Source organism: Dasypus novemcinctus, chromosome 27 (genome assembly GCF_030445035.2).
Source record: "Dasypus novemcinctus isolate mDasNov1 chromosome 27, mDasNov1.1.hap2, whole genome shotgun sequence".
Taxonomy (NCBI): Eukaryota; Metazoa; Chordata; class Mammalia; order Cingulata; family Dasypodidae; genus Dasypus; species Dasypus novemcinctus.
In genome coordinates, this window is record NC_080699.1 from 49504944 (window position 1) to 49513977 (window position 9034).

The 9034-nt window shown below is 39.2% G+C and overlaps 1 pseudogene; it reads right to left on the bottom strand.

The window, feature by feature from the left end:
* Window positions 1-3831: 3831 nt before the first annotated feature.
* On the bottom strand, window positions 3832-6193 carry LOC131273038 (E3 ubiquitin-protein ligase Mdm2 pseudogene; annotated as a pseudogene).
* Window positions 6194-9034: the final 2841 nt, after the last annotated feature.

Sequence of the window (9034 nt, forward strand, 5' to 3'; positions counted from 1 at the left end):
AGGTTATTTCCCCCAGCTTGAATTAATGCATATCCCCCACATTCCAAGTCAGCATTTAGCATGAACCCCCCACATTCCAGCTTATATCCTCCCTGAATATCCAAAGCCTACAGAGTTTATACTTCTCAATTGGCTTTCTAGGCATATTTGGATATAAAATAAATTTGGATTTGTGCACAGACTATATTACATCTGCTTCTTTCAGTCCTCCATTTATAAAGGACTCCAGCAAGAGGACCAATACCCACCCTAGACTCACTGAAGCTATCCAATCAAAGACCCCAAATTGAATCCAATTCAAGTTCTCAAGCCCACAGGAATGAATTAGCTCCAAGAATATGTGATCTTTCCTGGGCTCCACATAAAGTTTCAAAGTGCCCCAACATGAAGGCCAGTTTCTTTCTCTTGCCTAGTATTTTATTGTTGATTGGTTTTATATTAAAACTCTTCTCTGACACTTAGAATTGGCTGTATTTAATTGATCAAATTTTTCCAGTTCTTCATCTCATTCTAGCCCTGGATATTTGGTATAAATTTTAAGATTGTACTATTTGTGTAATTATTTCACCCCAAGAAAAAAGATTCTTTCCTAGTTCCTTCTCTGAGAATATTGATCTGTTCTGTTTTTGTTTGTTTTTTGTTATTTTTGTCTCTATAGTTTTTTACACACTCCTTTCATTGCCTCCAGCTGTTTTACATGATATGCAAAATCTTGGAGTATGGTCACCTCAGAAAGGACTTTCTGAAGTCAGCATTTCCAGTCAAATGAGGACCAGAGACTCACAAAAAGGGCTCAGACCAGCCCCAATGAGCCCTGGAGAGAGGTACGGGGAATACACCAGAAGCCTTTTTCACAACTCGGTGAAGCTTGAATTCCTGGCCTGCCAAAAATATGGCACTCTTTAGAAAACTGTTCCCTGCAACCCTAAGGAGGTATTGTGTCTTTAAACCTTAAATGCCTTCCTCCATGTCAGCAGTGGGGTTGAGTCAATGGCAGTGGCTGTCCTTGTCTGGGTTAGTTAAAACAGCAGCTCAGAACTAGAACTCAGTGATCAAAACTTGCTGATGAAAAGATATGCTCAACCCCACCATTCTTGGGGTAGACTTCCATGTTCCTCTCCACCCACAACAGCCAGCCAGGGACCAGATCCTAAGATAGCCCATATCATGAATGGGGGATGGGTGCCAGCTGTCTCTGCAGAGTGAGTTACTCAGTATTTTTTAAAATTGATAAAATTGTAATTAGACTGTGTAGTGTTCTTTTTTAACAAGTCAATTTTATTTATACATATTAATAAAGCTTACAATTCATACAAAATATAAAAACAGTGGAATTTGGTATGATCCCATAGTTGTGCATTCATCACTTCAATCATTATTGGAGCATTTCCATTATTTCAGTAATAATAAAAAACAAACAAGAAAATTCCTCACCTCTCAACCTCTCTATGATTCCCCTGCTGTACATAGTTGCTATTTCTGGCTACTCTTGCACAATTATTTATTAGTTTATTAAGTTGTTTTTTTTGAGATGTACTCACATACACTATGATCTATCCAAGTGTATAATCAATGGCTTTTATTATAATCATAATGTTGTACATACAGTTTTTAGCACAATTTCTCAGCCTTTTCCATACACCATTCTCTGGATGCCGTATAATGCTTCTTTGGCCTCCTGAGCTCCAAAACAGTTGTTACAGACAGTTTCTGACTCTTCAATCTATAACAATCTACTGCTAGTAACAGACACACTATGTTGTTGTTTAAAATTCTCCCTCAGTTCTATTCTAAACTCATAGTTCAGTTTATTTTATTGCCCTCAACCTGTCATAACCAGAAGCAAAACACCAGAACTTTAAATTAAAACTCAACTACACTTGTCTAAAGGTTTGTTTATTCATACTCTTTTGCTGAAGGACTCATATGTATATATAAATCAATAAGATAATCTGTGCAGTTTGACTGCAATATTAGAATCCCATGACCCTGTAATTCCTAAAGGAAGTGATGTATATTTTCTGAATAATTTAGAGAAATGTTGACCTTTTCAGCTATTTTTAAAAAAATGAACAGTACTTCCTTTTAACTAATTTATGAATTAATCTTTTGTGGAGGAGCAGGAGCCTGTAACCACCCCCACCCAAGAGGAAAATTCCACAGCCCCCTAACCGCCTATATCTAGCTTCTGTAACAAGTTTGCTTGACTGTAAAACCTTATCTCAAGGCCTCCTCCTGTAGAAAGTGTCATCAGCCCCTGCCAAAAGGCCAACCTGACCCAGACCCTTGTAAATAACAAGAACTCCCCAACTGCTTGTCTCCCCTGATAGAATTCCCAGCGCTTGATTAACCGCAAACACCTGCTTCTGTATGTGCTTGCTTGCTGAGCTACTGCCCCCCGCCCTGAAACTAAAGGCCTATATAAGCAAACTCCCCCCATGACTCAGGACTGCTCTCCCCTCTGCTTAGGACAAGGCAGGTGCCGTGCAGCTAATAAAGCTCTCAATTGGAACTTTTGAGTCTGAGTCTGGTTAATTTCACTAGTCTATAACACTTCCTGAATTCACTGGTTTCTGAAACTGGTCTTAAGCAAAGGTCTGATATCTAGGCAATTAATAGAGACTGTGTAACCCTGTCTAAGAAGACACTTCAAAGTGAATTAAACTGTTTTTCACTTGAGAGAAACAAACAATTCCCACCAAACCCTGAAAATGTATGTCACATTGGACCTCCCAGGACAACTCCACATTTTAGTAGAGCTTTAAAAAAGTTGTATTGGCTCTTCTGAAAGACTCTCAATGGACAACATCATCACCACCTATACCTGGAGAACAAGTGGTACATTTTTACTTCAGTAGCAGAGAATGTAACTACCAATTTCTATTTATCTGTAAAGAATATTTTTTAAAGATTTTTTTCTCTCCACTTCCTGCCCCCTGTCCTCCCGCCCCCCCCCCGCCCCAGTCATTTGTTCTCTGTGTCCATTTGCTGCGTGTTCTTGTTTTTGTCAGCTTCTGTTGTCAGCGGCATGGAAATCTGTGTCTCTTTCTGTTGTATCATCTTGCTGTGTCAGCTCTCCATGTGTATGGTGCCATCCCTGGGCAGGCTACACTTTCTTTCATGCTGGGTGGCTCTCCTTACAGGGCACAGTCCTTGCACGTGGGGCTCCCCTACATGGGGGACACCCCTGCATGGCAGGTCACTCCTTGCACACATCAGCACTGCGCATGGGCCAGCTCCACACAGGTCAAGGAGGCCTGGGGTTTGAATTGTGGACCTCCCATGTGTTAGACAGACACCCTAACAAGTGGGCCAAGTCTGCTTCCCTGTAAAGAATATTTTAAGAGACTCTGAAAGAGCAGAGTAACTAAGGATGAGAAGATTTAAGAGTATCTAAAATTTAAATAATAAATCTTTCTCACAAAATTTATCTCCTTAAAAGAAAGATACTAAATAACTTATATGTGAATACCCTACTTATATTTTGAAAAATCAGATATTTTTATTTAAGTGAAGGTGGAAATGAATTAAAATATGAAGGATAGAATTAAATAACCAGCTATATAGCCATTTCAAATTACATTAAAACCTAAATATGAACTATAAACAGAAGTGAAATTTTCCTAAAATGAAGTGAATATTCACTAAACCCCATCCCCTCCCCAAATAGGTAAATTACATTAAGGAGAAGAATTCTACATGGACTGAGATACTTTTACACTTCAATATGTATAAAAACATAAAAAGAAATTTAATGTTGCCAAAATACTGTCTGAGCTTTTAGGGTTACATAGTTAGAAATATATAATTCTACTCTTACAAACAAGTCAACTAGGAGAAATAAGTTAGCATAATCATTTGAACTGGCTGTCTACATATTGGGCAGGCCTTATTTTGCTTTTTGTTTTTTTAGCTTTTTTGAACATGTAAAACAAACCATAAGATGTCCTTTTTTTTTGTCATGGATGATACAGTCAATTTTAGGTCACAAGGTTCAATGGCACAAAGATGGAAACTAGATTCCATGCATTTCTCTTTATCTTGTGTTTCATTCTTCTCAAACTCTCTGACAGCTTTAATTTTTTATTTTTAAAGAAGCTTTAGATTATATAAATGTTTAATAAAAAATATAGGGGATTCCCATATTCCCCAACTCCTCACCCTAACCCTCCCACACTTTCCCACATTAACAACATCTTTCATTAGTTTGGTAAGTTTGCTACAATTGATTAACACATATTGAAGCACTGTTATTAACAATGTACTGTAGTTTCTATTATAGCTTCCACTCTGCCTTACCCAATTTTATAGGTTATGACCAAATGTAATGGACTGTATCTGTCATTGCAATGTCATGTTGGACAATTCCAGTGCCCCAAATGCCCCCATAGTATATCTATTCTTCCCTCTCCCTCACCTCAGAACCTCTGTTGGCCACCACCTTTACATCAATGATAAAAGTTCTTCCATTGCTAGGATAATGTTAAGTCTACAATAGAATAATACTAAGTCTACTTTAGTCCATTGTTCACTCCCCAGTCTTGAGGATTTTGGGATGGTGATCCCACTCTGCTTCTACTGGAGAGGGGGCTTAAAATCCCAATGGGCAGATGGCTGACATCTTCTTGACTGGTATAAATGTTGCTACTAGAAGTTGATGGCTGAGAATAGCCCTCATTTTCTTGGGATTGGGAGGCTTGTGTGATTTTATTATTTTCCTCAATGTCATTTTTCTGAAATCAGGAACATTAAAGCCCTCATCTACATGTGTTGAGTTTTCTAGTATGGCTTTCCCAGGTATTTTCCCTTTATCATTTCTTTTATCTTCAGGAAGCCAATTCTCACATCTGTTGTAATGCATTTCCACAAGGGGAGGATACATTTCATTGCATGAAGTACATTTCCCACAGAGAACTAAGGAAATTTCAGGATCTTCTTCAGATGAGTCTGTATCACTCTCCGCTGCTTGATATACAATAACTTGATAAACCTGATCATCTTCATATGAGAGTTCTTGTCCTTCTTCGTTAATCTTCTGAATCAAGAGATTCAACTTCAAATTATACACTGAATTGATCTGAAACTGAATCCTGATTCAACCAACCACCAGAATGTTCACTTATACCAGCATCAAGATCCAGATCCGATAGTCTCCATGGATTCACTCCTACAGAATCTTTTACCCCATATCTTCCTTATTATACATAGAGCAAGACTTTCATCAGAGGAAAGGTAAATGCTAGCAGATTTGTGGTGCTTTCTCTGATGTCTACCAGCTAAGTCTTCTGAATTTTCTGTCTCACTAATTACTCTCCTTTTAGATGAAGGTCTAAAAATCAAATTTGAGGATGAAGGTTTCTCCTACACCTCTTGCACAGGGTCCCTTTGATGGCTGCCATCTTTTTTTTTTAAGATTTATTTTATTTCTCTCCCCTTCCCTCTCCCCTGCCCCAGTTGTTTGTTCTCTGTGTCCATTTGCTGTGTGTTCTTTGTCCGCTTCTGTTGTTGTCAGCAGCATGGGAATCTGTGTCTCTTTTTTGTTGCATCGTCTTGTTGTGTCAGCTCTATGTGCATGTGGCACCATTACTGGGCAGGCTGAACTTTCTTTCATGCTAGATGGCTCTCCTTTTGGGGTGCACTCCTTGTGCATGGGGCTTCCCTACACGGGGGGCACCCCTGCATGGGGCAGCACTCCTTGTGCATATCAGTGCTGCACATGGGCCAACTCCACATGGGTCAAGGAGACCCGGGGTTGAACCACAGACCTCCCATGTGGTAGATGGACACTATCCACTGGGCCAAGTCCACTTCCTGATGGCTGCCATCTTGAAGGTGACACCTGTTTTCACTTAGAGATGCACCTGAATCTGATGGTTCCTGCTAGTTGACTACTACCAAGTTTCTGTAGACATTTTCCTATGTTCTTTCACAGAGGAGCTTGACACTACAAACAACTCCCCTAGAAGATAATTTGAACAATATACAATATATTGTTGTTTCTCATCACTTGGTCATAATATAGTGATGAAGATAAAATATAATGTCTTTCATTGTGTGACTTTTTGTGCACCAACAGACTTTAGCAACTTCAGTAATGATTGTTTTGTTCTAACCAGGGTCTCTGGTTCTGAAACAGGAATCTGTGAGGTGCTCATAGCATATCAGTAGATAGATAATTGTTGGTAATGCACATTTGTCATGCAGGGTTGTTCATGCCTACAGTGGGATCTTTTGAGGCTCCCCAGTTCTGTTCACAGGGCACATGGAAGCCTTCGTGTCAATTTCACACCACTATTGTATTGACACATTAGTTTGGGAGTAGGAGATCCCTTGAGGCAAAAGCATCAGAACCTGAGCCAGAGGTTCTGACCAGAAAAAGGCTCAGCTTCTTGCTCCATCCCCCTTCCAGTCACACAGGGCAACACAAGCCCCAAACAAAAGGAACAAAGGTTGCTAATAGCCATGCTCCCCCCTTTTCCCATCTGTCCTCTTGATAGTGGGAGGCCACTGGGGCTGGGAAGCTAAATGTGGAGACCCCACAACCTCCTGAGAGCCCACATGGACCAGAACATTCTGCTTTGATGACCTGAGAGACATGCTTGCTGTCTCTACTAATGAAAAGGGAAGAAGATTAGAGTTCTTCTGTTTTATGTAAGCTCTAAGATGCTCTTATCTTTTTAAACAAAAGAAGCAGCATTTGGAAATGTACACACACATCTTGTCTATTCTCCTGTATGTAGCCAGAAATGAAGCAGTTGCCTACAGATAATAAAATGCTTCTTAGTTTTACTACTGTGTGGTTAGACTAGTAAGAGGATGTGTCTGTCCCCTTGAAGCTGGCCCATGGTCTGTATGAATGCCCAGAGCCTGGAGAAGCCTGGGTCTCCCACCCAGCTCTTCAGGGTGGCAATGACCCTCCACCCTGCCATTCTCCCCAGCCCAAGGCTGTTCTACTTATATGTCACCAGGTCCTTGTCTGGTCAGCATCCATGTGAAACACCCTTCTCCATTCTAAAAGATTCTAAAAAGGAATCTTGTGGCTCTTTTAATACTATTACTATGTATCAAAAGGTTTCTCTTCCTTTCTAGCATGGTATTTTTTGTTTGGGTTTTGTTTTTGTGCTGAAATGACAATTCTCTTTCTTGCTCAGTCAGCCTCCCATCTGTTCTGTATAATATACCATGGCCAGACTCAGTACAGGCTCAGCACACCAGTGTCTTCCCAGCTCATGTCCATGATAAAACAGCCCACTTCCCTAATTGGCTGACCAACCTTGTGGGTTTAAATTATGTGACACTAAAAAAAAAAAAAAAAATTATGTGACACTGACAATTTTCCCAAATTGAGTACATTCAGTTGTTCATATGACCCTCATGGTATTCACGATATATGTAGGTTCACAACATAAGATGATACATTATCAATATGATACCTAAATAATAGACTGCATATGTAACCATTTATAACAATGTAACTTCATCAAGAACTTCCCTCTGAAAGTTCTTTTTTTCAGATTTGTGCTAACATGGGGTCAGGGACTGATTCCACAGGCATCATGTAGACATCAGACAAGGTGGTTTTCAAGCACCATTTTTAAAAAGAAAATATTTATTTTGTCCCATAATGTTAGCAATGTATGTAATCTCTGTCACAAATCTCAGTCCAAGTCTAAATATTTTTAAGTTACTATGAACTTAGGGCAGCACTGGGCAGTTTAGCACTTGCTGAAATGTGTTCAGTGTTCAATTATATTTGTGCATATTCTTTACTGCACAAGGAAAACAACATTAATTTTCTAATTATCCAGAGAAAGTAATGTAAAGCAATGTTTTACTGAGAAATAAGAAATTTTTCTTGTTGTTTTTCAGGGGGTTAGGATTATTTTCTTTGCTCTATTTATTTTTAAAGTTCTTTTGCATTCTCCTTTTCATATATTTCCTTCATTTTACCAAAAGCTGTCCTTTATTCTTCAACCTTGCTCTTTTTGTCTTCTAAAAATGCCATATTTGCTTAATGAAACCTCAGGGAACTGATAATGCCTCATACACGCTGGATGTGTCACTTGTTTTTATTTTATTTGGTCATTAAATTTTTGTTTGGGGGAAGAGACATGCATGGCAACTGCATGGCATATTCCACTTACTAACTGCCCTCTCCACAAGTATGTCTGAAACATTTCTATAATTGTACAGAAGATGCAAGGAGTACATAGCTTCATTTATATCACAAAATCAAAGTTTGGGTTATTTTTCTTTTAATGTTTACAACTTATTTTCTCCATTTAAGGAGTGCTACTTCAAGAACTATGTGGTATTACAGAGAAAGTTGGAGATTAGTTTGAGGACTATTTATTGTTATACTCCTTGTCAATCCCCCACTGATTAAAAGAAAAATTGTTCCAGATAGCTTAGCTTATCTTAGGATGAGGTCTTGTTGGTATTTAAGAAAACCAGTCCATTCTTAGCTTTAAGCTTTCAGTTCTAAGAATAAGTGCATACAGCAGGAATTTAGAAACTTAAATGTGAGCTTAACTTATTGCAGTCATAGTTTCCTCATAAATTCTTTATCAGCTATTTCATGTGCATTAGAAATAACAAGCTGGGCTCCAGTCTGGTGAAGCTGCTGCTGGTTAAAGCAGGATGTGCAGATGCTACCAAGTGTGGCATCTGGACCCCACACTGTCATGAGGCCCGAGCCAGGGGAAAGGAACTGGAATAAAATCATTGCCTTTGTGAACATGGGAGCCTTTACTCAGCCTTATAAGGTGGGAAGGGAAAGCTAATATTAAAAATCAGCCTTGAAGGGTGGGTGCAACACCATTTGCTTTGTTAGGTGGCTTGGTGAACATTTTTGCATGTGGGTCTTTCTCTTTTTACAGAGTAGATCGAGGTCCAGCCAAGTTGACTATAAAGGAAGTCAGATATCCCATTAAATTGCTATGAATTAGGAATGTCCCATTGGAGATCACATCCACCCTACATTATTCAGAGCAGCAGCACCTGTTTGCTGAGGGAGAAGGTTCTGTGGTGTCCT